Raw genomic sequence first — 26,036 nt, 5'->3', positions numbered from 1 at the left:
AGGTCAGGAGCTTTTGTTCATGAAAACCAATCTAGTCAGAGAAAGTTTTACTATAATTTCTATATTGAAATCTCTTAATTTCTTCCCTCTTTGAACATCTTGAAGAATGAGAATTAAAGTCTGGTCTTAGTTTTCAGATTTTTTTTAGACTATTTATTCTGACTGTTCTTCTGACTATCATTGTTCAATCAATTAGTTCCTGGACAGTGATTTATTATTTTGTATTTCCCTCCCCATATCACAAGGTAATGTTGAAGATAGTTTGTAAGTGTCTGAGAGATGGACAGACACAACCTTTATGGAGTGCCTGAGAGTTTGAGCTACCACATGTAGATACCGCCATCAAGATATCTACTCCAGCTGATGGTTGGTGAGGAATAGCGTGAACAGAGACTTCCCCAGGGAATGAAGATCTTGTTTTCATGACAGCTTCTCCGAATTTTTTTTTAAAAATACATAAAAAGGAAGGGAGTATAATTATGCAGAAATCTGGCTAAGCATAATTGCTATTCGGAGCATCCCAGGAGGCCTAAAAAGGCCTTGGAGGGCAGCATATTTAAGCCAGACCAGAAACACTGAATATGAGTGAATATTCTATAAATCACAGGTTTCACCCAGTCAGGTGTTGCGTTGCGTGAGGTTTTTTTAGCTAAGAATTAGGTGAGAAACAGATGTGACCTGAGGAGAGATACATACGCTGTGCCGTAGGAAACTTGTGCCTGTGTGATTTTTAAGTCAGTCTCTTATTTATATATGGTCTTACAGGTGTATAATCACCCATTTGAAATCCTTAAACTTTGGCTCCCCATCACAGATGTGTAATTTGGAAGCTTCTGGTTTGTATTTTACTATTAATTTACATATGGTTTCACTTCAGAACAGATTGCCACAAATTTGTGTAAATTTTAGACGCTTCTAACCAAAGATAGACTTGATCACGAAAGGAAAATACTAAAACACAGTATTCACTGTTTTCTCCTACTTAGCTCAGGCTTCATCCCCTCAACTTCTTAGAAATAATGTTGCCGAATATGAAACATGCAGATCTAAGCCCAGCAGCGGGTTGACTTAGTGTTAGGAGGGAAATAGGAAGAGCTTTTCTCCTCCAGCGTGCTCACACGCCAGCTGCAGACAGTCACAGCTGCACAACAACTTCTGATACCATCAACGTTGCAAGCGTTGCATTAAACCTTCGCGTGAAACTGCGCGCTACATCACCGAAGGTATGTGCGTATATCAGACGGACGACCTAATAAGCAGACTATAGTTTTACATACATGTATTTATGTATATGCGGTAGGATCCTCTCGGTTGGGAATGAACCTTGCGCTTACTGAGCGGAAGATTTTGGCTTCTCAGCCAACGTTTGCGCTGTTGCCATTTCAAAACTGGACCACGGCGGTGCGTGCTGCGTGTGGTCTGCAAGGTACGCAGCGTGAAAAGTCTGACTTGCTCAAGCCACGGAGACCTGGCAGCATATGAGCAATGGGTCTCGGGCTGACCTCTGACTGGTGTGTCCCGTCCCCGTCCCCCCCCGAAATTTGGGATGCCGCCGGTTCCACCTGAACGCCGTTTTGCATGGGACGGCTCAAATTCCCTGTAGGATCGCTCGGGCGAGCTCCATCTCTTTCCAAAAGCTTTCAAGCAAGCCCAGCCTGCAGCTGGTGCTGGGGGGGGGGGATGATGATGCTCCGGCGGGACCCCCGCAGCCCTCCCCGCGGAACCCCTTCCCTCCGCGGAACCGAGCGGAGCGGCAGCTACGCCGCCTCCCGGGCTGCGCAGCGCGGGCGGGGAGCGACGCGGGGCTGCTCCCTCCCCCTTCTTCTTCCTCCTCCTCCTCCTCCTCCTCCTCCTCCTCCTCCTCCTCCGCCCACCCCCCCCCGCAGGGCAGAGCCGGCGGAGGAGGAGGACGGAGGAGCGCGGTGCGGGACAGAACCGGCGGAGGTAGGTGCGCTGGGAGGGCGGCCGTGGGGATACCGGCGGGGGGGGGGGGGGGGGGAATACAGGGATGGGGGGGGTGGGGGTGGGGGTGGTGTTGGCTCCCCAAGTTGGAAGGCGACGGGACTTTGCGGGAAGTTGGGCAGCCGGCTCGGTAGGGCTCGGTACGGCGGAGAGCCCCCCCCACCCCGGGAGCGCGGTGCTCCCCCCGCGGTAGCCGGTTCTGGAGGTGCGGGGATACCTCCGGCTGCCCCCCCCCCCAGTCTTACTCTAGGGTGAAGGCTGGTGGTGCCTTCCCTAGCAAAAGGGGGGGGCCGGGAGCCTTCCTCCTCCTCCTCCTCCTCCTCCTCGGGCGGGTACCGGGCACCTCGGGTGCAGCATCCCCCGGTGCTTCGGAGCAGAGGTGGAAGGGGGGGGGACACGCTTCTTTTAAACCGTGGCCCCGAGCAGGTTAGTGCTCCGGGGAGGGCGGAATGATGACAAAGATAATGTAATTTGCTGTCATCTCGCCGGGCTGCCTTGCCGGAGAACTGCTCCTGGGCTAATTGCGCTGGTTTTTACGGTGGTTTGGGAGAGAAGGTACTTGTAAAGCGGCTTGCTTTGGAAGATTCGTTTAATTCCGGCAGCGCAGCCTGCCTAGAATTAAGCCGTGGATGGATGTTGCCAGTCACTGATGCATATTTTTAGGTGAAGAGGGGTATTTCTTAAATACAAGCTGTTGGCTGTTAAAAATAGCTTCGTAGCATGCTTTTGCTGAGAATGCAGTCAAGGTTCAGTGACGGGTTATTATGGTTAGAGTCTGTTAAACAACAATTCACCAGCTGAACTTTGGTGGTGTCATATACGGTTTTGTGTTTTGGTTTGTTTTTTTTTTTTTCCTGTGCTGCTTCATTGTAATACTACAGCTGTACTCTGCAGTGAATTGACTTTCGTAGGCACAGCTAGATTTGTAGGTTAATAGGATAGATGATAGTATTTCTAGGCTGGTGCAGCTAAACACCTACCAAACTTTCAGATACGGAAGTGTATTTGTAATTATTTTTTTTTTATCATATGGTTCTATCGCCTAAAGTTCTCTTCATATTGATTTGCTTGCATATGACATAAGAATGGTTTCACTTCTTGAAGCATTAGCCAGACAAAAAATCATTATCATCTCCTGTAGAACAAACACGTGCCTTTTGTATTTTGTAACTAAGAAAAAGCAGAGTAGTCAGCTGAGCAGGTTAAGGATTAAAATGCAAAGTTTGCTGGAACTGTTCATGAAGAATAAATATTTTTAAGGTTTGACTGAAAATCGTATGCGCTCGTTTGTGTAAACAAATGCCTAATTGAACAGCACTGCACTTGATACTAACTGGGGACTACTTGATCTCTGGCAAAAAGGGAAATTTCCATCAATTAGAGGTCACAACATATACATGAACTATACATATGCATTTATATCTATGCTATTTATATACATTGATTGTATACACACACACACACATATACACACACTCAATTATAAACAGTAAATACCAATGGAATAGTCATCTTGAAGCTTTTATTTTGTCAGTGATTAAGATGTTGTCACACGTCTCTTGCCCTGAGAGCTTCTCTGCTGCTGCTGGTGCCATTTCACTCTTGGGCATTGAGTCAAAGTATTCATCTGGCTCTTCACATGCCAAAAGAAAGAAAATCAATTTGAATGCAGAAAAGAGGAAACCACTTGTATGATGATTTAGCAGTGAAACTACCTTCTTTTTTTTTCTGAAATCAATAACAAAATAGTTTTATGGTTCAGATTTTGTAACAGGAGAACTAATCTCAAATTCAGAGTGTGTTGTTTGGTGCTTTGTAAGAGGAACATGGTGAAACAGTGGAGATTTACATGACAAAACACTTCATTCCAGTAATGCAATGGAAGACAGTAATGGATTTTGTCTTCTTTGCTAAACTAAAAGTAGGTATCTGGAAACTGTATAAATGAGAAGGTTGAAGCAGACTCTCATATTTGAATTATTTCATGTGGTTGAAGTGGAAGGATGAAGTTATGTAATCCACTAGCAGCATTATCAAGGATAGGATTATGTGGGCATAATCATAGAGGTGCAGATAAGATACCGCTTATATTTTAACATTATTTTAAGCAACCTGCGGCAGGAACTCTATGGGAACCAGGAGTTTCAGTGGGCAAAGATTATGTTGGTAGCCCAGGTGATTTCAGTGTTATCACACATGTTTTTAAAGATGGACTGTGTCTCAATACTAAAGTATCTCTGAAAGTATTGGTTTATATTTAAGATCAGGTTGTTAGGTGGATGACAGCAAACTCTTCCAAAGTTCATGAGGTATTGCTAGCCATGATACTACAATCCCTCCACCCCCCAAAAAGGATTTCTTATCAAATTCTTCTGCTGACTAGGAAGGGAATCCTTCTTATTGTTAACTACTTCTCCTATGCTGAGTGCTTCCTCGTATGTTCATGGGAGCAAAATTTTAAGAAGTTATAACTCACCGTTGTGTTTACAATCATGTTCTGATATTTCTCTAGAGATAAGCTAGCAGCAGCGGTCTGATCTTGCCTAAATGACATATTGATTTAAATAAGAACATCCAACTGTGTTTCTCTTTCACTACAGATACATCACTCACGAGAAGAAAGCCACGACTTAAAACAGCTGCCAATATGCTCCCTCTCCCTCTTAACTCTTAATTACTCTTAACCATTACTGTGTCCTTAAAGGCCGTATATCCCACAGTCAGAAACTCCGAGGAAATGTGCTATTAAATCATTCAGTGCTACTCTGGATACTTAAGTGATGTGAATCACCCTGTTTCCAACGTCTTACAGAGTTTGCAGGAGCTGTACCCTAGTTTGAACTGGGCTCCTTAATTGATGTCTGCAGGCTTCAGTTCCTCCTTAACCCACCTCTTTTCCTCTGTACCTTGCACAGTGAGGGATAACTCTGCATTCCCACCGTACTCCTTGGCTGGAGTTATGTTGCTCAGCTGGAAGAATCCAAAGTGCTGTGGAAAAACAAGGTAGATTTCCAATAAGAGAACATTTTTTTCACTGCTTTCCTGCACAAATTAGTATTCCTTATTTATTTATGTGTTTTAGTGAAGTGCACTGTTTTTCTTACTGACGAAGTGTGGTGCCAGATTTGGAGTCTAAATACAGCTATTCACGCGAGGGGAAGGGATCTGTAAGCTTCTACAAGTTCTTATCGCAAAGCAGCCTGAATTACACCAATCTCTCCACTTACACTGCAATTTCACTAAAATTAACTAATTATGTATAGCATTGTTGACCCATTCCCTTGAAAACATGTAGGGCTGTCCGTGTATCTAACAGCAAGCGTGTTGTACAGTCACACTGGCCGTTTGTCCGTGCGACCTTTTCGTTTGTGTTTCCCGGGCTGAAAGACACGATTACAATTCTGTCCCGGTTACTCGATTTGGTTTTTACATGCGAGGGAGACAGGAAAGCTACCGAGGAGCTGGAGCACGGCAGGCGCGTTGCAATGGGAGCACTGTAATCCTTTGATTACACAGCTGTGCCTGACATGCCACGAAACAGCACTTTAGGGGCAAGCAGTTAATGTAGCTTTGCCATGGAATATTTATTGATTTATGTTACACCTGGTTTCCAGCAGCTGCTGAACGTGGCTTGTAAGCACCAGTTTTAAGGAGCGTGGCGTCCTTGTAAGAAGAGATAACCAGGTGATGCGCACGATACCTTGCGAAGGTGACGCGCATGACACCTTGCGAGAAGAAAGAGAAAGATGATGTCCAGTTGGGTACCGGTGGCTGATGGCAATGACGAGGCAGCTGTGCTGGTGGCGAGAGCCCAGATGTGATGGCGAGTGTAAACAGGAGTGAGCGGTCCATGGCAGGCTCTGTCCCAGTGCTCTCCCTCTGTCCTCCTGTGGCAGCACACCAGAGGTCATGGTCCCACCAACCCTAACCCATTGCCCTGCCTCTTCTCCTTCCCAGATCCGGCTTCTTAAAATTCCCACAATAGCTTGAACTGGCTGAAACGCGTGTTTTCCAAATCTCTAAAGTGGCAAGCCTGCTGGTTTCCTTGTGAACTTACCAGAAATGAGGTAGTACACCTAAACTGACTCAGCTCCAGAAACATTTTTGGAGCTCCTGGTGCAGGAAGGAGTCCCTTGGTTTGCAGAAAGAAGCTAAAGCCCCTACACCATTAGGGATGGTGAAAAAGGCACTTGGGCTGCCGAGGTGCCTGCCTTCTGTGTAGTGGGTTTCCTTTGACATGAACACAGCCACGGGAAGAAATGTGGTGATGGAGAGGTGGGGAAGTGACACAGACCTTTATTCTTTTATATACCGAGCGCTACTAAATACACACTTTTTATTCTAAAACTTAATGTGCCATCGTTTGGACTCATCAAATATGCACACCATATTATAAATAAGTATGGGTTTTTTTATGCCAGCTCTGTATCTAAGGCAGGTCGTTCCTCACTGTACAAGGTGCAGATCTGTACCTAAATAACAAAATACTAAAACTGACATTTTTTTCCTTTGCTTCACGCCTTCCAGTAGGGAAAAATATCTTTCACAAGGAGATATTTTTCCTGTAGAAAAACCTTGATGTTCAGTGTGGGTGAATGTACCCTGCTATCTTACCATAAAATTAGAAAAACTGATGAGATTGAAAAAGACTTTTGTATTTTTTTTTTTTTTTTGCATATATTGGTGCATGGCTTAAATCTGCCAAGTTTAAGTTAGACTTGGTAACTTCTCAGGATTGCATGGAATATGGGGAAGGACATTTCTTTCAAATAACAGCAGTTGTGTTACAGGTGAGTTTTAACTGGGAAGAACTGTGAGATCAAACAAAAAGAGTGAAGATAAAATGTAAGGCTGAAAGATGTACAGAGAAAACAAGACAAGACTGCCTTGAAAAATGCAAACTTCTGTAAGATACATAAGAAAGATAATGAAGATTTATCTGCAACATGTGTACTTAGGGGATGGAAGAAGCCTGGTAGATGCTCGTGTTGAAAGAGTGCTATCAAAGTGCCAGCATGTTAGATGTGAGTTAGCAATATTGGATGGTTTCAGATGATTGAAGATGATAATGTCCTTATATGCTCTACATGCCCAGTTAGAAGTTCAGGTCTTGGAGCAGTATGGGGAAAAAAGCATGTAATTAAAGTGCTTTAGATCTGGCATCAAGTTAGTAGTGAGATACCAACAAATAGGAGAGACCTCAGGAAAAAAGTAATAGAAATCAGGATTCTGGAAGGTTTTGCACATGATTTGAAGAAAATGTAAGAGCCCAGTGTTAACCTTGCTGTGCCTAAGCTAGGATATAATGGCCTGTGAGTGCCAGAATTTATTATTCCAAAGGTGGAGAAGGACTCTGTTTGACTAGTGCAGCCAGGAGGTTTGTCTGTGTAAAGCTAGAAATGGGAGGAAATGGAGAAGGGTAGTTTAATAGAATATTAAGAGCGTATATCACGTAATAAGATGGGTTTGCCTGCAGGGCCAGCTCTTCACAGGGGACCTTAATCTCCTGAAAATTCTTAAAAACAACATGTTTTTGCAAGTCCATCAAACACCTGATCTAATATTCCTTTCCAGCCTCTTGGATTTTGTCTACTTGCTAGTTGAGAAATTTGTCTTCCGACTAAGCTATGTATGTATTAAATAGATAATGTTCAACAGATATTGTTAATGTTAAATAAGTTAAATGGATAATGAATCTGAAATGTCTAGGGTTTTCAGGGAACACTCTGAAAGGTCAGCTTTTCTTAGCTTTTCATAGATTTATTTCACCATGTTAGGCTAGCGGTTGTGCTCCTCTTCTGTCTTCCATCCCTGGTTAGTGGATTTGCAGGAGTGCTGCTGTACAGTTCATCCTTCCGCTGAAGCCTGAGGAAATTTCCTGGGGCCATTTCTGGAAGGTATTTTGGATGCTGCTTCGTTGAAGTGGAAGAGGAGCAGGTTGCACGTGTACATCAGGTTTTGAGCCCATGCAGAGCTGATGCCAGTTCAGCTCTCCGAAGGAATATGGGTTCATGCTGTGAGGTTGTTCTTCAGATTCAGGGACTTTTTCCTTGTTTTGTGGCTCCTTGGAGCTCTAGCCTGGGATAACACGGTGATATCTGGGTGGTAACTGCATCTATTGCAAGTGCAGAGGTCAGATAAAATGGCTGCGTAGAAACACTGCTGTGCATTAAAGGCTACCGATAGAAATTACAACACGAGATACAGTGGTGGTCTTTTCATTTAAAAAGACAAAAACGTGTTCTAGAGCACTTCAGCATTGAGTATTACAGCTTTACACCCTGAGCAGCTCATCGGAGCCATTCATAAAGTAAATAATTTAGATGAAAAATTTCATAAATTATAGAGCTATGAAAACAGTATCTCAGGTTGAGGATTAACTTGCCTGAGGAACAGATAAGGATAAATCAGAATGAAACCACTATTGCTCTTGACATTTAGTAGTAGAATTACTTTGCAAAGCTATTTATACCAGCTTTAAAACAGTTTCAACAAGAAATGAGATGTGAGAGGTGAACAGAAGGGAACGTTGGAACCTAAACTCATCCCTCTCATTATAGGAAAGAGGAAAAATTCATTTGTCTAACATCAGGCTATTTTAAATGCTGAAGTGTTTAACTCTTCAGAGAAGATTTTTGAACATTGCTAAGGAGATCAGCAAAATTAAAAATACACAGCATGGTAAAATTGAATATATACTGGTATCCATGGAAATCCCACGTGGATTTCTCTTGCATTAGGGTGGATCAAGAGTAATTCAGCTCTTGGTTTTCAGTGGTGTAAGGGGGACCAGAATCTGGCTCCTCCAAACTGTGGGCACTGCAAATGTTTTCCAGTTGTTTTGGAGAAGTTCAGAGTCCTCTGCTCGACGAAGTGTGTGGTTGTGGTGGTAAGACTGGTAAACCGGTCTTAAAGCAGTGGTTTGCTGTAACACTCTAGTACTTCACAGTGAGTAGCTTTTCGGTTAAGTCCCCACTACTTTTGGGTTGGTTTGGTTTTTTTTTAAATAGATTTCAGTAACTCTTTGGGTAAAATATGCTTCTTAGATGGCTTCAAATCACCTGCTGCTTATTTCTGCTTACAGCTTTAAAAATTGAGTGTTCGTGTTGTTTGATATCAGAGTTCCAGTGTTGCAATAACTCATTTTGGTGTGATACAGGGGAATGCATAAAAAGCTTCTGCTGAGTTTTGATAGCTACTTCTTTTAATGGTACCCATTAAGTGGGTGTAGTAATCTATCCGGTTTTCCAGTTTTTTATCTTGCTGTACTAGTACATAGGGTAATAAATGAAAAAAAAGCACTAAAAAGTGTACTGCGAAAATACAGGTAAGCACGTAAATATCAACAGTATTTGTGATTACAAGTCCTAGATTCTAAGGCTTTTCAGTATTAGAAAATGAACTGAAACTTTATGACAATGTGTATTTGTGCATTAAAAATACTTGCCTGTTACTGAAACAAGAATATCCCGACCATAATCACTAAAAATTTTACAGTGCAGTATTTTTAATAACCTTCTTTGTGTATTTTTAAAGATAACAAATAATTCTGAAATAGCAAATATCATTAAGTTGCATTTAACACAAAAATTGAGTGTTTCAAATGAGATAATATAAATGCTGTGTTCATTCCAAACAGCAATTCTCAGGATGAACCTCTGGCTTCATTAAAGTCAATGAAATGTCTTCCTGCTGACTTCAGCATGCCAAGATTTGAAAAAAATAAATTGAAATGGGATCTTAAAAAGTTTGCTTCTTGATGAATGACTGGAGCTAAAGTCATTCAGCCGTACTTTTCTGTGCATATGTTCTTTAGTTTGGCCAGGAAGTCTTAAGGTGAAGATAATGTCTGGTGGGGATGAGGGTATGTGAAAAGGAAATAATAGTTCTCTTTGAAATAATCTATCGGTAGTTGTGTTATCCCAGAGGTCCCCTTCTGTTGAGATACTGTAGACGTGTGCCCATTTCAGTGCTAAGGGAAGCTGACCGTGCGGGTCGACGTTCCTGTTAAGGATATTTAGGCCTTAAAAGTGATGGAAAGCCCCAAAGTCTAACTCTTTAAATAAAGTATTGCATTACTGCATTGTGTGGGTAGGAGTTCGGACGGTCTTTTGCATCAAGTGCAGCGTTCAGGCATCGTTTTAGGGACATTTTTAGCTTTGTCCTTTTGGCATCAAGGATTTTTATGTAGCAATTGAATAGGAGGAAGGAATTAATTTGATTTAGCGATGTCAAACTGAAAATGAAGTTCCTCTTAGCACATCCTTCGAAGAACGCTCAATGGCTCTGAATTTAGCCTGCCATCCGCTTTGTTTTTGCAGGGATATTTTTGAACTTCCTCTGCTGGTAAATATTTAGAGTCTGTTTATATTTCGTCTGATGTCTGTTAGATAGTGCTTACAGTTTTTTTTTCCGTAAATACTTATTACTGAAGAAACTGGCATTACAAGCCTTGAAATTGCAGTGCTAGCAATTTTGTAATTTTAACAGGAGCTGACTGACAATATATTTATTAATTATCCAAGAGAGGCTTATAGCTTTCTAAAAGAGAACTTTATTTCTGGGCTGTAGGTATTAGAAGGGGAGCTGTAATTGCTTTATGTCTGGAGTGCAGGTTTAGGTGCAGAAGGCTTGGCTGGATTAGATGTGACCATTGCTGAGGATCAATAAGGTAGGAAAAGTGGAAAGGCTGTTTCAAATTTATAAAAGTTTTAGTCACCAGGATGCTGCTATGCTCAGAATGAAAATTGCAGCCGTTTCTTTTTTGTTTAATTAAAATCTAATGAAAAACAATTCAGAGAAAGCTGAGTTAATATGAATGACTTTGAGCACTCGAAGGATTTCCTTTGCAAAATCCTGTGCAGCCTTTTCTTACAGCCTGGCTCGGTACGATTCTCACTGGTGTTGCCCAACTAAATCTTAGTGCTGTTTTGCTATGCCTTGCTAATTCCTTTTTGGAGTTGTGGTTTTCCTGATGTGAATATGACAATCCCACTTTAATCAGATAACAGCAGTTGTCACCATGCATAGGGATTGTGATGCCTAGGAGTCTCAGAAGTATCTGTGTCAAAATGAATAAAAAAAACATCTAAAAAGCTTTACGAAGAAGTAGTAAACTTAAAAATTGAATTAGTTAGCGGCATTGAAATGAGTTGCCTTATTATATTACAGCATATAGCCACCAGATGTCACTTATTTTGTACACCACGCTGCTGGGGAGAAATATGCCCTTGGTATGTAAAAGGTAAAAAAAAAAAAAAAAGCAACTTGCTGCAAGTGGTTTTGTTTCTGTTTGTATTCATAATTGGCAACTGTCTTCCTTGATAAATATTTTCATCGTAAAATAGATTGTATAGATTCGTTTCTCACAGATAAGATAGACTTGCGTTTTTTATGAGCCTAAATGTCAGCAGTGACATTTTGAAATTCTGTCTTTAAGAAAATAATTAATAGGCTTTCTAAATTTTCAAAAGGATGAAAGTACATGTTATGGAAAGGACAGTTTTATTATTATGAACTGTACTATCATTAAAGACACATTAACCAGTGGCTTAAATATATATTCACCTTCAGCCAAGTTAAAAGCAGTGAGATGAGTCTTAAAGTCATGCAGGACTGAAAGTAAGGTGGAAGTACGTGTCGACAGGGGAAGGACCACTTCTAAAATCAGAGAACAGCATCCACTTATAGAACCATGCAATTCATCCTCAGGGTTTAAAGGCTTCAAAGAAAAGTGTAAATAAAGATAGATAGATGGGGATCTATCTCTAAAGTGGAAAGGGAACACTTGGTACCCAACACAAAGCTGGTTTTGCCGACCCCAATGAGCATGAACAGTATCAGTGAGCAGGATGAGACGACTAATTGCTCACCAGTGAGAGCGAGAAAAGGGCTTGTGATCTGGGTCACGGTGTTCAGCTGTGGTTTTTTCCTCCCATTACCCACAACGCTAAATCGAGAGCAGACCCTCTTCCATGGTCGTATAAGCCTCGTGCTCATTTATTTTTTGGTCTGTACTCAAAGGCAGCACCGTTAGAAAGGGGAAATTTAATTTTCTGGACTTGAAGCAGAAAGACTGAAAATTGAGTGATTTCCTGAAGGGTAATGATTAGTGGGGTTTTTTTTTCCACTGGTAGTAATGTAGTTTGTTTTTATGTTTTAAATGTATTTTCTACCTCAGATTTCAGTTTGGTATGGAGTCATACTCATTCTGTGGATCTCATGCAGGTTGGAGGATGCAAATCCATTGCTCTGAGTGAGTGATATGAGGGTTGCTCTCCAAGTTATTTTCCTTTGAGTCCTCAGGAGCAACTGTTTTGTAAGACTACCTACCTTCATTTTTCATCTGCAGTGAAAAATGTACTCTAGCATGGCATTCACTAGCTGGAGGCAGAGTTTATGACACAGACGTTTTTTCCCCGCTTTTCTTCTATGCTTGAACAAAAATAGAGGTGGGCAAAGCCTTCCTTAACTAATAGAAACGGTGTTGACTTCTAAATGCAGCAAATTAGCGTTTTAGCAGCTAGTATGAAACCAATTATATTAATGAGGGCTCCAGTGCCTTAACTGAGAGTTGTTTATGAGACCGAGGGTTTCACTTCCCAGCTGCAGGTCTTACACCATTGCTCCCGAAAATGCCACCTGCCAGCTTTGGCCCCGGCAAGCGCTCGCTGCCGCCGTCGTGCAGCGGGGTCCCGGCACGGCTCTGCCATGGGGAGCGCAATGGCAGCTTGGGAAAGTTGGAAAAATTACCTTCTCTGTCTTTTGAGCTTATGGAAAGACTGAAAGTCGCTCCGTTTAATATGGTTACTGGGGGAAATTCAGGTTCAGTGCTGTCTGCCTTAGGTGGTTTATTTCTAACTGGATTGCCGGTGACTTTCTATGTTGTACAATACATATCTGAATTTTGTTCGAAGTGCCTCAATCGCCGTGTAATGGGATTCTGAATGGTGAGTTAGGAGATTTAGATTTTTCTTGGACTTCTACCATTTTATGCCATATGGTAGTATAGGTAACGCATGTCAGTACTCCGTCGTTTTGTCATCCACAAATTGAAAAGTGCTCTGACATCTGCCGTGGGGAGTTACTCCAAGAAAGTGAGCACTGTCTGTGCCCCAAGGATCTGATACACAAAGACGTTAATCAAGCTCTGAGTTACATTTGAGTGCACTCTAGCATCCCCCCGAGTCTGCTGCGTATGGCACGAATGTTTGCAATGAAACTACCGCCTTTACTCATTTAGTTAGTTTTTCGGGTCGGACAGAAGCTTCTATATAAAAAGATGAATGAAATGATATATATGTTGTATTTAAATGTTCACGTTTGGAGAATACATTTTGTTCCAAATCAGTTTTGTTGGCATAGCTTAGCTCTGTACAAGTAACCTTCAGGAGGAAAAGTAAGAATAACTTCAAAGTCAAGTTTTCACATGTAAAGGAAGACAAAGCATATAATCGTGAGGTTTTCTTCTCATTTGCTGTTATTATCAAACTCTAGTTTATAACACTGAGCCATGCAATAAAGAAACTGAGGTGTATTATCAGCATGTGATTTATTTTTTCACTTAGTGAGAAGAACTGTGAAATTTTCTGAGTTATTATGCAGAACTTCTGAAGTCACTTGCTTTGATATAAATGTTTTGGATGCTGAGGGCATTTTTCAGGATTTAAACATGCAAGAAAATTGTAAATTAAATCAAATGGTCAGCGGTGAGACTATCATTTCTCTTACACACCTAGGATGAATGGTTTTCTAGCATGCCTAATTTCTCCGCGTACTGGTGAAGTAACTGCTATAAAAGCAGCAGGACTGACTCAGTTATTCGCATAGTAGGTTTCTGTTTTGTCCACTAGAAAGAGTTTGTCCATCAGGGCCAGAAAGCCGATCCCTGGGCGCCTTCCCTTGTTGACCCTGCCTGTTTCGAAGCTCTGCTCCGGCCGTGCAAAGCGGGACCTGCTCTCCTGAAGCTCATGGGAGATGCAGAAGGGGATGCCAACTCCCCCTTGGAAGCGTAAGCAAAGAGGTGAACTGGTAGAACAATTACGTTGCCAAAGGGTGGAGGGTTTTCATGGGGAGAGCACCACAGCAATTCGTGATTAAAAAACCCAACCGAAACAACCAATTTGGCAGACGACCTCCTTGCCCAGACTCACGGAGGCTCTCGCGTCTGGGTGACGAGGCTGCTGAACTGGTGTTGGAGCTGTTTCTGTTGAAGCCAGGGCAAGCCAGAGCCACCGCGGTGGGAGCAGCTTTGCTGTTCTGGGACCTCCGCTGTAGAGGACGTAAAGCAGGGTGGAGGGGTTGCGGTGTCCCAAACTGCTCCTGCCAGCTGCTGAGTCACATTCCTGAAGCTTTGATGGAAGACGTGGCATTTCGTGGCACTTCATTGCATAGAATCATAGAATCATAGAATCATTTCGGTTGGAAAAGACCTTCAAGATCATCGAGCCCAACCATTAACCATGCCCCCTAAACCATGCCCTGGTGTACCCTGTCCACTCGCTTTTTGAATACCTCCAGGGATGGTGACTCAACCACTTCCCTGGGCAGCCCATTCCAATGTTTGACAACCCTCTCAGTAAAAAAATTTTTCCTAATATCATGTTGCTGTCTTTAGATGTGGGTGTGGAGTGATCTTTGTAGAAGACAATGATCGATATGGCTTTTCACGGCAACTGCTGTGTTTTGTTAACACCGTTCTTGAGGGGGGAAAGCGTTAAAGGAAACTGAGCACGGGCCAACTTCTACAATATCTTATTTCTGAAACCATACAGCTCCTTTTGGCGACCACTGAAAAAATACGTGTAACTCAATAACATTCTTGATACAACAGGTCAGTATAGACCCATTTTTCACATTCTCTGGATCTGAGGCACTGAAAGAACCATCGTCTCTGGAGCTGCAGTTTGGTGCAGTTTGGACTGAGCTCTTCTGCTGACAAACACAGCGTCTGCATATAAAGTGCATATTTTCTCACTGTTTTGTAGTGGCTGTCTCTCACATTTGAGAAATGAACACTGCTTTCCTAGAATGCTTGTGTTGTCACTTACTTGATAGGGTTTTAGGGGTTTTCCTTGGTGTTACTGTTTATATTATATAGTAGTGCTTAGAAACCATAAATGGGCTTGGAGGCCATCTCTGCCAGCCTAAGACACCCCAGTAAGCTTTTATTTCAGTGTAGTCCCTGCTGCAGACATATATTAAGGAATTTCTAGTTTATTTCACATAAAAAATATCCCCTCCAAATGCATCTGTACGCTCTTGATGTCATCTTAGTCTCCTGCGTGTCTGAAAGCTTTGAAGGCATTAGCAGCCTAAACCAAGTTATTACATTAATCACATGAAGTCAAAGATTCATGTCTTTGACTCAAGGTAAAGTAAACACTATTGGCAACAGAGAAATTAAAGAGATGGAAATGCATTTCAATACTTGGGAGGTATTTTTGCTGGAGATGGTTTCTGGTTAGATATGTTAATCCTGCTAAATTTGGAGCTTACAGGTGCTTGCAAAGTATTTTGTGGGGCATATTCTGGAGATGCTTCTAGTTCACTGCAGAGTTTAATACTGTTAATGCTCTATCTCAATTTTTCTGCATTAGAAACTAAGCTTTTTGGGTTATCGTTAACAGTCATGCTTCTATTCTTGCAAAGCTGGCTGCCAACTGCAGTTGATGGAATTTGTTTCATTTTAGATTTCTTCTGTGAATTGCTTCAGTAAATGGTTTATTTCAAGAAGTGGAACCCGAGCTCCAGAACTAGTGTTGATCTGATTTCAGCTACAAAGTCCTAAAGAGACTCCATGTCCTCCTCTATTTGTCTAGAACCAAATACATCAATAAGCACTGCCGTTTAAAAATAAAACCTCATTTTAACCTCCCGCTGTTCGCTTTTAAGTTGTGCCCTGCTACTCCCAGGGACACAGGGATTTTTCAGCAGAGTGAGAGCTTTCTGGCTGGAGCAGAGCGTTTGCAAACATTTGCTCACCCTTTCTCTTTAAAACTGCATCCTCTGGGCCATCTCAGGAGATGGTCTGTCCCACGGAGCGAGCAAGAGCATCCCGGCCCCAAGCATCCCTGCACAGCACCCAGGTGGTGTTCAGGTGGGGGTCAATAAGGACCACTGTGTGAATTAGGCACTTGTGCCATTTGGGAGGTCCATCAAGGGTGGGATTTTTTTTTTTTTAATTTCTCAATGCGAGATCTTAAAAAGTGAATTTTGAACTCTCTGCAGTTTAAGCAGAGGAAGAGCGGAAGGTTAGTTTGAGACAGTCTCCCTACCACAGAAGTTAATTAATTAACATCTCCATTGGGAAAAAAGTCTCGTAGAGAGCTTGCCTCAGATTGCCTCCGCTCCACAAATAAAGACCATCTAGTTTGCTAGGCTAAACGTTGCCTTTATGTTGCAGAAAACGTTGCAGAAGAGGCAGGGTGTGAGGGAGCGCATGCCAAATTTTTCTTGGTGCCTTCATCGTTATGCAGAGTTGGTTGGGTTTGGGTTTTTTTCCCTGGTTTCTTTCCATGGAAATTCAGTAAAGAAAGTTCTCAGATTTTTATCTTGTTTGTTTACAATCTGCAGTCCAGCTAAGGGCAACGTAAAGCATGAAAGGTATTTGTGGTTGTGTTCTTTCCAAGTGGAAAACAAGTATACTGAAGCCAAACATGGGCGAAACCTGTAGGAATACACAGTCAAGTCAAGGGAGTCGGTGACTCAGTGGCTGAGGAACAGATTTATCTTATTATTGTTCTGGATATTACAGTATTTACTTACTGGGTCCCATACATAGCATGGCTTTTTTTCTTTTTGTTACTACTGTCGTAAATGGGGGGCTTCATGCAGTTGCAAGATTACCGGGCTGGAGTTTACCATGTTATGGAAATTGTATTTTTTTGAGAGGCTGGTGAAAGATTGCAACACGTTCTCTTTCTTGTAATAGTGGAAATCAGTAAATAATTAAAATATTTGAATTTCTTTGAAGTTTGTGATAGAAGTGTTGTTCTTTAGCTGTGATTATCTAAAGATATGAAAGGACAGTAATGAGTGTTTAATCCATTATCAAATGGCATTAGGTTCCACATCAAGTACGTGCTCTGCCTATAAAGATATATGTTGTTAGCAACAGAAAACAGAGTATAGCCATGCAGAAACTTCTTCAGAATGATGGTATCTTGTAAGCTGGTTAGTAAAAATTTATTGCACTTTTGTGCAGTTAAAAAGCACACGATACAGATGAGTGATGGAGTCTAAGCCTTCGATGAAACACTTATGAATAGTGGTAGGACACTTTGGAAATAAATGTTGCTTGACTTATGCAGAATAAACACTTTCCTAAGATGCTGAAAGCAATATACTATATTCCATCAGACGGGTTTTGCTTAATTAACTGTAGCCAGAAGTTACCTGCAGGAATTTTATCTGGTGATACTGTGTTACTCTTACAGAGATAACTAATCAGCAATTTCCTGAGAATACTTAGACCTTTTGGGGTATCTCCACTCGGACTTTGAATCTACTTTGCTTTGGAACAAGTGTGTAGTTTCTTTGTACTTTTATGGGCTTAGATTTATCTGCTGTGTTGTTGCTTAAAGAATTAAAGTTGTTGAACATTTATAAAAGTTACTACTAAGCTTGGAACACAGTTCTTGCTTTTTTTTAAAGTATTGAAACAAAGCCACAGTTGTGATTTGGCATCAATGAATAGTTTTTGTTGACTAATTTTTGTTTGAATTTACAAGAAACTTTAATGACAGACTCTAATACTCAGTTTGTCTTTTCAGGACACAGCTGTGTATGTTTCCTTTCACCCACTCAGCACTAGATGAAAGATGAAATGCCCTATTCATGAAAAAGCACTTAACATGTTACTTATGTACAGATGAGAGATGTTTTTCCATCCATTTTAATGTATGTCTCATGGAGAAGGTACCATATATGAGTCATAACAAAAAATTTCAGATGACTGTGTTAAGATAGTAAAGTTTATGGAGAAAATTCAGTTTGGAGGTGGAGGAAAATCCCTTCTCAGTCACTACAAATCAAATGAGCAGCTGTTAGCATATACGTTGCTCTAGAATTGTCACAACAATATTGTGTTTAAAGCAATGTTAAGTATCACGTAGACCGATCCCCTGCAGAAAGACTGCTTATTTATGAAGCGTGAAGGTATATCAGATGAATTCTAGTAGATACCATTTGGCTGCATTAGTGCATGCAAAAACATTTTACCACACCATGAGATAAACAGACACTGAAGGCATTACGTTATGCATATTCTATTTATTCCATATAATGTTATTCATCCCTCAAAAGCAGCCTTAAATTAGCAGCTGATCTCTCACAACCCACAAGATTTAGCAATTTGCAAAGTGGCAGTAAGTATTAGATTTCAGATGGTGGAAAGAATATGTTTCTCACTTTAAATCAACTTGAGGTAGCAGCTGCTAAAATCAAGTAAAATCAAATGTGTAAAAAGAACAAGATGGTAATCAGAGTAACATAACTGTGAATGCCCACTATTTTGCAGCATGCCGAGGCTGAAAATGCTTGGCAGGACCGTTGGAAATTACTCTCAGAACATTTTTCTCCCACATGCTGGTGCTGGACCAGTAATCAATACAAGAGACAAAGACCCTTGCTTAAAATAAATCTTCAGCACTGAAAGATCTTTTCCTGCAAATTCAACTGTGCTACACTAGCTCTCCATCTCTTCCCCAAATAGGAGTCAGCTGGCACTCTGAAGGTGAAGATTTATTTTTCTGTAGCACAGTGAGGCTTTGGTGTTCATCTCACCTAACCTTAGAGGTATGGATGGCGGATGCCTAAATCTGAGGCCATCACTCAAACCTCACGTTGTAGCTGACACAGAGAAATTGGCCGTCCAGAGCAATTTCCTCGTGTTCAGATAAGGTGATGAAAATGAGCGTCCTGTCCTCACCTAACTGAGCTTTGCATGAAGGGAAATCCCATATCTCTATCGAGCAAGTTGCTCCAGGAGAGCTATTTGAGTAAATTACAGCAGTATCTGTCCAGAGACTCAAACAATGAAGCAGGCTTGGAAGCCTGAAAATAAAGAAGGATGGGCAGCTGTCAGAAAGAAATGTGTAACAAAAAATGGCCTGCATATTGTAAGTGAACTCTGTCGATACTAGACCAATTCTTTGCCTCTGGAGTTTTCTGAAGATAAGTACTTATTTTTTTTTATTTATTACAGCCTGACTGCAGGGCATATGGGAGCTGTATTTAGATATGATATTTTTTCCCACCTGCCAACCCACAAACCCCCTGGATTTGTTTGATAAAAAAATCTGGAGTGGAAGATCTTCATAACAGATTCAGCCTTCTTCATGTTTCCCTGTTGCATTAGTACTTATAACAGGAATTTGGCTGATTTGTGGGTTGATAGTGTGATTTATTACTTGAAAGAGCATGTAGGTAAGAATTTCTATTATTGTAAAGTAATGTGATATCCTGTTTCGGGAATGAAACTTCAATGGCTGTTTGATCTTATTAAAAATGTAATAAAAACATTTGTGGCAAGACCAGCCTTATCACATCCACTCTCTGCACCTCAAGTTGTATTTCAGGTGATCCTTTTACCTTTACTGTGAGCTCTTCGGTTCTTTTTCTTTGCTACATAGCAAAAGAAAATAAATATGGCAAATTCAGCCTGAAGAATTCTCACTGATATTAAATCACCAAATAAGTGATTTAACCTTCTACGTCTGTCTTCATCTTGGTTTTGACATTGGGTGTCTTTCCGGAGATTTAAGAAAATACACTTTTTCTTAGCAAGGCGTAAAAGTTAACTCCCATTAGCATTGGTATTTTATATCTGTTCTGGCTTTTAGTGATCTGATCGTTTTAATGAGGGACTGACTGTTTTTTGTTAAATAGATGTGATTTCTGGTTGTATTCTGAATACCAGAACTTTTTAATCTGGTTCCAGATTTTGGGGAAAGGAATCTGTGAGCCCCACAGAACGGATGCATCAGTTTATCTCTGTTTTTGTGGGATGACCTCAAGGACTGTGTAGGATATATTGGGAGGTTGCTCGCAGTTACTATGAGAATCTAAAAAAAAAGAAAAGATACTAAACTTCAACCATGCATAATGATTTCTGAAACTGGCTTAAAATGGCTTTTCTGTGACAAGACACGCACTGGAGTAATTTATGTAAAGACAAAGTTTTTCTACAGTGTGCAGTTTTTTCATATTCAATATAAATCTGTCAGTGTTTCTGTAGCAAGACACTATGTGAGATGCATAGAAACTAAGTGAAGTGAAAAGATGAATTGCTGGAGATGTTGCACATCATAGGCAGCAAGTTTTGATCAAAAGCTGAGAAGCCAGTGTGTACCGTAGGCAAAATTCTGCTCTGAGAATCCTTATAAATACACGAGAACAAAATTGTGCTCCATGTTTGTACAAGAGGAAGGACAAAAATACATTGGTGTGAGCTCCACCCTGACGCAGGATGATGGATTCACGGTGCTTGGGACATGTGGTGCCACAGGTTGGGTGGCTGGCACCGGTGTTTTTTTTCTTTCAGGGCTTTTGGACCTGCGTTTCTGGAGAAGTCATTACAGTGCTGATGCCCCAAATCCCTACGCTTCTCTGCAGCTCTCATAAAACCTTCAGTATAAAACTTGCATGGGAATAGCTTTTGGAAAATGACCTTGACCCACAGGTGTGACTGTGGATTAATTGTTGACGAGATCTCATCCCTGCCTTAAATGTGGAGGAACCAGTCCGTTGTCTTCTAAACCTGTATGCTAGTTTAGATCTGATTGGGAGACCATAAGATAGTTTGGAGTTTATCAGTAGGCCAGAGGTTGGCTGGCTTTGGTTCTGTTTTATTTTCCTGCGTGGACCTTTTATTCTGCAAGTAGCCCAAAAATAAATGATAGGTCTGATTCGAGACTGATTTAAATCAGGTGAAATAGAAAGAAAAAACAACACTGAAGTCATTAAATTTTTTAGTGATATTTTTTCCTCCTGAAAAACAGTTTAAATTAAAAATGGCTAATATCAAGCTTAATTATTATTTTCACATTTTCAAGGCAGATCAAACAATAACACGTCAGAACATGCAGATGTGGCATGTTAGGAGCGCAAGAAGCTGGACCTTTGTAATTTCTAGGAACCTGCGCAAGACTTCAGGTGTCGTAACTGGTTTCTGGGGGAAGGCATGACCGTGCTGTAGCTGATCCAGGACAGTCTCCTGCTCCTCTCCCCTCTCCCCTTGCCTTTTTCCCTTGTTTCCAATAATCTGTTTATTCAGGCAGTGTTTATGCCCCAACTGAGTGGTGATTCAAGTTCAGTAACTATTTCCTGAGCGTTGCAGCACAAATCATAAGAGTGGGTCCTTATTTGATTGAAATGACTACCGTTAACGCTGATTTTAGGGGAGTTTGCTGATTTTTTTGCAAATGGAGGGTGTCCTTTGTTCCATTCTCACATTTTCTTTGGAAGTATATTGATGAGAAACGAGCAGAGCGTGGTTGGATTAGATCTGGAGAAAGAAACCAGCTGGGTTATGGAATAAGCTGCAGTTATTTAGGCAAGATTGCTGATTCAGTGGTGATTCAGGAGGTTTTCTTTGGCTTTAAAAGACTTCAGAACCGGGTCCTTTAAAGAATATTTTACACTTGAACAAGGGTTCAGCAGTTGTTCAGCAGGTTAAAGGTATAATCATGGATTATTACCACATATTCTAGCTTTTAAAGTATGACTGGTTTTCAAGTAGTTGCCTTAAAAATGTTTGCAGTGGGTTTATATAATTTCTTGGGAGTTGCATTTATTGATTTTTTTTTTTTTTTAAATTAGGATTTTTAAGCAAATAGTGGTGCTTTACATAACTTCAGTCTGCAGGAGGTTGCTGAGCTTTGTAATGAGTCCTGCTGCTTTTCTAAACCACTGCAATAGCTTTTTTTCTTTTTTTCTTTTTTTCCCTTCTTTTTTTTGCAAGGAGGCTGCAGAGGTCGGTGATTCATGATTCTCATTTTATTGACATATCTTCTTTCTGGCAGCTTGTTGATTTCTCTGAGGTAAATAGATGTGAGTTCAGGCAAAGTTTATTTACAAAAATGTTAACTTGAGGAGCCAAATGTGTACAATAAGCAGGATAGAGAAAATCTACGATTATTCCTTTCCTTTCCTAAGCTCATTTTCTTTTTTTTTTTTTTGGTCAGTTTTTTATTACTCGTACTGTTTATTTATTAAAACGGTACAACCTGCCCGCTAACAGGATGAACTTCCTCAGGCTGTACAAATACTTCACTACACTTGTACAAATACTTCAGCTTGTTCTGAAGAGACCATGTCTGAGAGCAAAATCATCACACAGCCTGTAGTCTGGTTCAATCCTTATCCCTTCCAGTAAGCTCGATAGCTAAAAAGTATCCATAATGGTAAAGTTTTGCAGGGTTTTTTTTACGTGTCTGGAGGTCATAAACATATCTTGCACAGGCTGAAGAATTGCTGTTGTACGGGGAGAAAGCTGGTCCCCACTGCCATGGGCCACATTGCAATGGTTGATGGAGGAATGGAAGAGGAATTACGTGGTTGTGCTGCACTGCTACTAAATATTGCCTTTTTTTTTTTTTCCTATGAAAATTTTATGAAGGTTTTTCCTCTACCATCCTCACTCTGCCCTTTCATGTTTCCTTTCCTCTTCATGTGAGTCATGGAAAGTTTATCACGGTACAGTTGTGGGCAGCGTTTCGCTTAGAGACCTTGATCTTTTTGTGACTAATGACAGCCCTGTCTTCACAGGAACTCTTGAGAGTGAAATATTACCAAAGGGAAGTTCATTTCTGGAGTGTTCATGGAGGGTGTGGGATCAGCTTTGCTCTGAGATTTCAAAACACATTAGCAGCAAAAAAAGAGAACTTGAATTAAACAAATCTTCCTGGTTTGGCAGGGAAGGCACTTCAGCAGTGCGAATATTTATCCAGATTAGTGAAAACAGTTGGGATATTATGGATAAAACAACATAGCTGTTACTCAAAGAATGGCATTAGATATTATTAAATTAGGAGCCATGTGCTCCTTTAGAAGTTACTGACCAGATGAGATCCAGCAGTATTATCTTTTGCCTTATCCTTTTTTTGTTTTTGTTTTTGTTTTTTTTTTTAATTTTTGCTAAAGGTGCTTATCCTTATTTTTATAGCATCCGTAGCTTTCATTCAAAAAAGAAGAAGGGGGGGCAAGGGCTCCCTGCTGCAGAGGACATGTTCCACGTGTCTGCTTTGGGTGATGCTTCAGCTGAAGCATCTTCTCGTGGTGCAACTGCTTCTCATCACACAGAGAAATAACAGACATCCCAGCAGCTGAAGGTCTTCCCATGGCAAGGAAGCCACAGAGCAAGAACATGAAGTGCTCTTGCGTTTCCCCATATTAATAGTTCTCGTTTTTCACTTTTGCTGAGAAGTAACAGGATTCCTTGGGAAAAAGAGCCCATTTTTCTCAGCTTTAATAAGCACATCAACATACAAGTCCTTGATGTGATGCCTGAGTGGTAATAGGAAAATGGACAGAAAGAAAAAAGCCAATGTGTTTTTTGAGACCGCGGAGCCCGTCCGTGGGAGCTGTAGCTGAGGAGCATGCTTTGGCTGTGCTTCATCCCATCTCACCTGAGAGCTGGTGGATTATTTTCTAACTTGTTTTAGACATCTGTATTTTAGGCTGTGACCTGCCCAACAGGACAATCTTAGTGCAAATCTTCAACTGGCACAGATACTTCTGTCCCTCTCTCCTGCCTCTGGCCATGGCCAGTAATAAATGCTCAGTGGAAGAGTATATGAACAGGTATTAATAGCTTTCTCCAAACCCCATCCCTTTCTAGCTTCTGGGAATTGAGGATAGCAACCATTGATAGATTTATTCTCCATTAATTGTTTAACGTCTTTCAAATGCATTCGTACTTCTGGCCTCAATGAGTTCCACATTTTAATGATATTGCGTGAAGAGCCGAAACAAAGTGCTGTAGCTCCGTTGACATGAAACAGAGAAACAGTTATACATCAAGCTGAGAAATGTGTTGCTGGTGTACTTGAAGTGTGTTTGTAACAGGTTAACAGCATGCCGCTCTTTCATGTGGTAGTAGGAAAAGCTGAATACGACTGAAAGTAACAAGGCTAGTATAAAATTTAGCCTTAAGAATACTAGCCAAAGTTTGTTTTATCTTTCTTTTAAAGAATTATGAAAAAAAGGAAAGCACATTAAATATTAAGGCTGGTGACCTGAAAAATAAGACATACACTTAGATGTCCAGAAGATGTGTGTGCATGTAAAATCTATTCTATCTGTTTTATCTTATTCATAGAGGAGGAGAATTTTAGTTATATGACTGAGCATATGAAAGTAATTTCTTTTTATCACTATTTTAATTACAGTTTTCTCTTACAAGACAAAGGAGAGTAATTTTATGAAATGTTTATTTAACAGAAATAAAACAGAATTTCAAATATTTTCTATATAGCGAACAAAAAGATGTGAATCATGAAAAATCTTGCATGTTTTATTTGTGGTGGAATTTCTCTTTTTACCCTACTTAGCTTCCCGTATGGCAATGAGTAGGACACGGTGGATACTGCATTTTCAGTAGATTATTGTGAGGCTCTAGCAGGCGGCTCTGCCATGTGCTGTTTGCTTTCGTGGTACCTGCAAGTGTTACCTGCCAGCCTTCTCTCCCGCATCCAGCAGCCTCTGTACCCAACGGTTCCTCCTTTTATATAATGAAGGAATTGTGTGGGGAAACTAGCAAAGAAAAGGTCTCACCTGTTTGCTGTTAAGTTCTCTGTTGTATATAGATATATTTGTTAGCTTGAGTCAGCTTCAATTTGAGACAGTGATGCAGGTCCCCTTGGCTTCAGCGGGAGTATACTGAAATCTAAGACAGCTATTCATTTTTTTCCCATTCCATTGTGTGTCATATCTTATATTCATGTTTCCTATTTAGAAGATTCCCAAAGATCCTCATTTTTACGAGGAGGATTGGTTTTGGCCAAGGACCTTGAAAAGGTTTATGTTTATTTTGTGGTTAGAGCTGGTATACATTTATGTACAACAGACAAATACCGTATAGACATGTTCATAAATAATTCACCATCCACTTCAACAAGAGGAAATTACATGCTACATTATTCAACAATATACAAAGACACTGCTTGTTGTGTAAGGAGAGTATTCTGCCAGTGAACCGACAGCAGTTTTGCAACTAAATATGAAAGACATAAATGGTTTATTACCAACTCAAATCTCATAGCCGTTCCTCTGCCTGCAATTCACATCCTTCTGCTTTCAGTATTGAAATACAAAAAAGGTGAAGTGTATCTGTGGCTGTGGTTCTCACTACTGGAAATGTTGAATGGAAGAAACAACAACAAAAAAAGATACTGTAGATGTCTTGATTTCGTGGGGTGAATGAGGAAAACGAGGGCTGCTTATGCTGGGGAGAGATCCTGGCCTTCTGGTGAGCATCTTTCATCGCATGGTAAAAGGTTGGGGAATGAACTTTTGTTAAAAACCTTCTTGGTAAAGAGAAGAGAGCGGCAGTAGGGAATTATATCCTGACTTTTCTGTGTTTATTACAACTGGGGTTTTTTATTACATGAACATGACAGTAGAAAATCATGTGAAATGCTAAGTCTGCAACTAGCGGTTACTAAAAAAAATAAAATCAACATCTTTATTAGCTGAGTAATATGTCATATTGCCCTGTGGTAGGTCGTCAGACTGATCATCTAATTAAGCAGTCTGTTGTAGTGCGTATGCATAAGTTGGCAGAGTTATGGTTGCTGGTGGAACTTTAAATTTTCCCACGACTGGTGTGATTAAGATCTCAGTTTTACTGTAGCCTAAGCATATTTCTTTTTTTTTTTTTCTTTCTTTCCCTTGTATCAGCTTCCTGATAAAGCATTTCCCTCAGCTGTCAAAGATGTAGTTAACATAGTTTTTCCTTAAGTTCGTAATATTTGTAATGGAGTTTCATGAGAAGTGTCTGCACCTGGAAGGCGTTCGATAAATTCCAGTCCATTTTATTAACATACAAATGGACATAAGATAGGACAGAGAAG

The 26,036-nt window shown here is 40.7% G+C and overlaps 1 protein-coding gene across 1 annotated transcript in view; it reads left to right on the top strand.

Moving 5' to 3' along the window:
* The first annotated feature begins 1,868 nt into the window (after nucleotides 1-1,868).
* CHST15 (carbohydrate sulfotransferase 15) overlaps nucleotides 1,869-26,036 on the top strand; it is a 48,888-nt gene continuing 24,720 nt past the window's right edge. Inside the window, exon 1 of the mRNA XM_052799488.1 lies at nucleotides 1,869-1,944. The gene's annotated coding sequence lies outside the window, so the exon portion shown is untranslated. The remainder of the gene's footprint in view (nucleotides 1,945-26,036) is intronic.

Source organism: Harpia harpyja, chromosome 10 (assembly GCF_026419915.1).
Source record: "Harpia harpyja isolate bHarHar1 chromosome 10, bHarHar1 primary haplotype, whole genome shotgun sequence".
NCBI lineage: Eukaryota > Metazoa > Chordata > Aves > Accipitriformes > Accipitridae > Harpia > Harpia harpyja.
The sequence above is the reverse complement of the archived record's forward strand: the minus strand, read 5'-3'. Positions and strand labels throughout refer to the sequence as shown.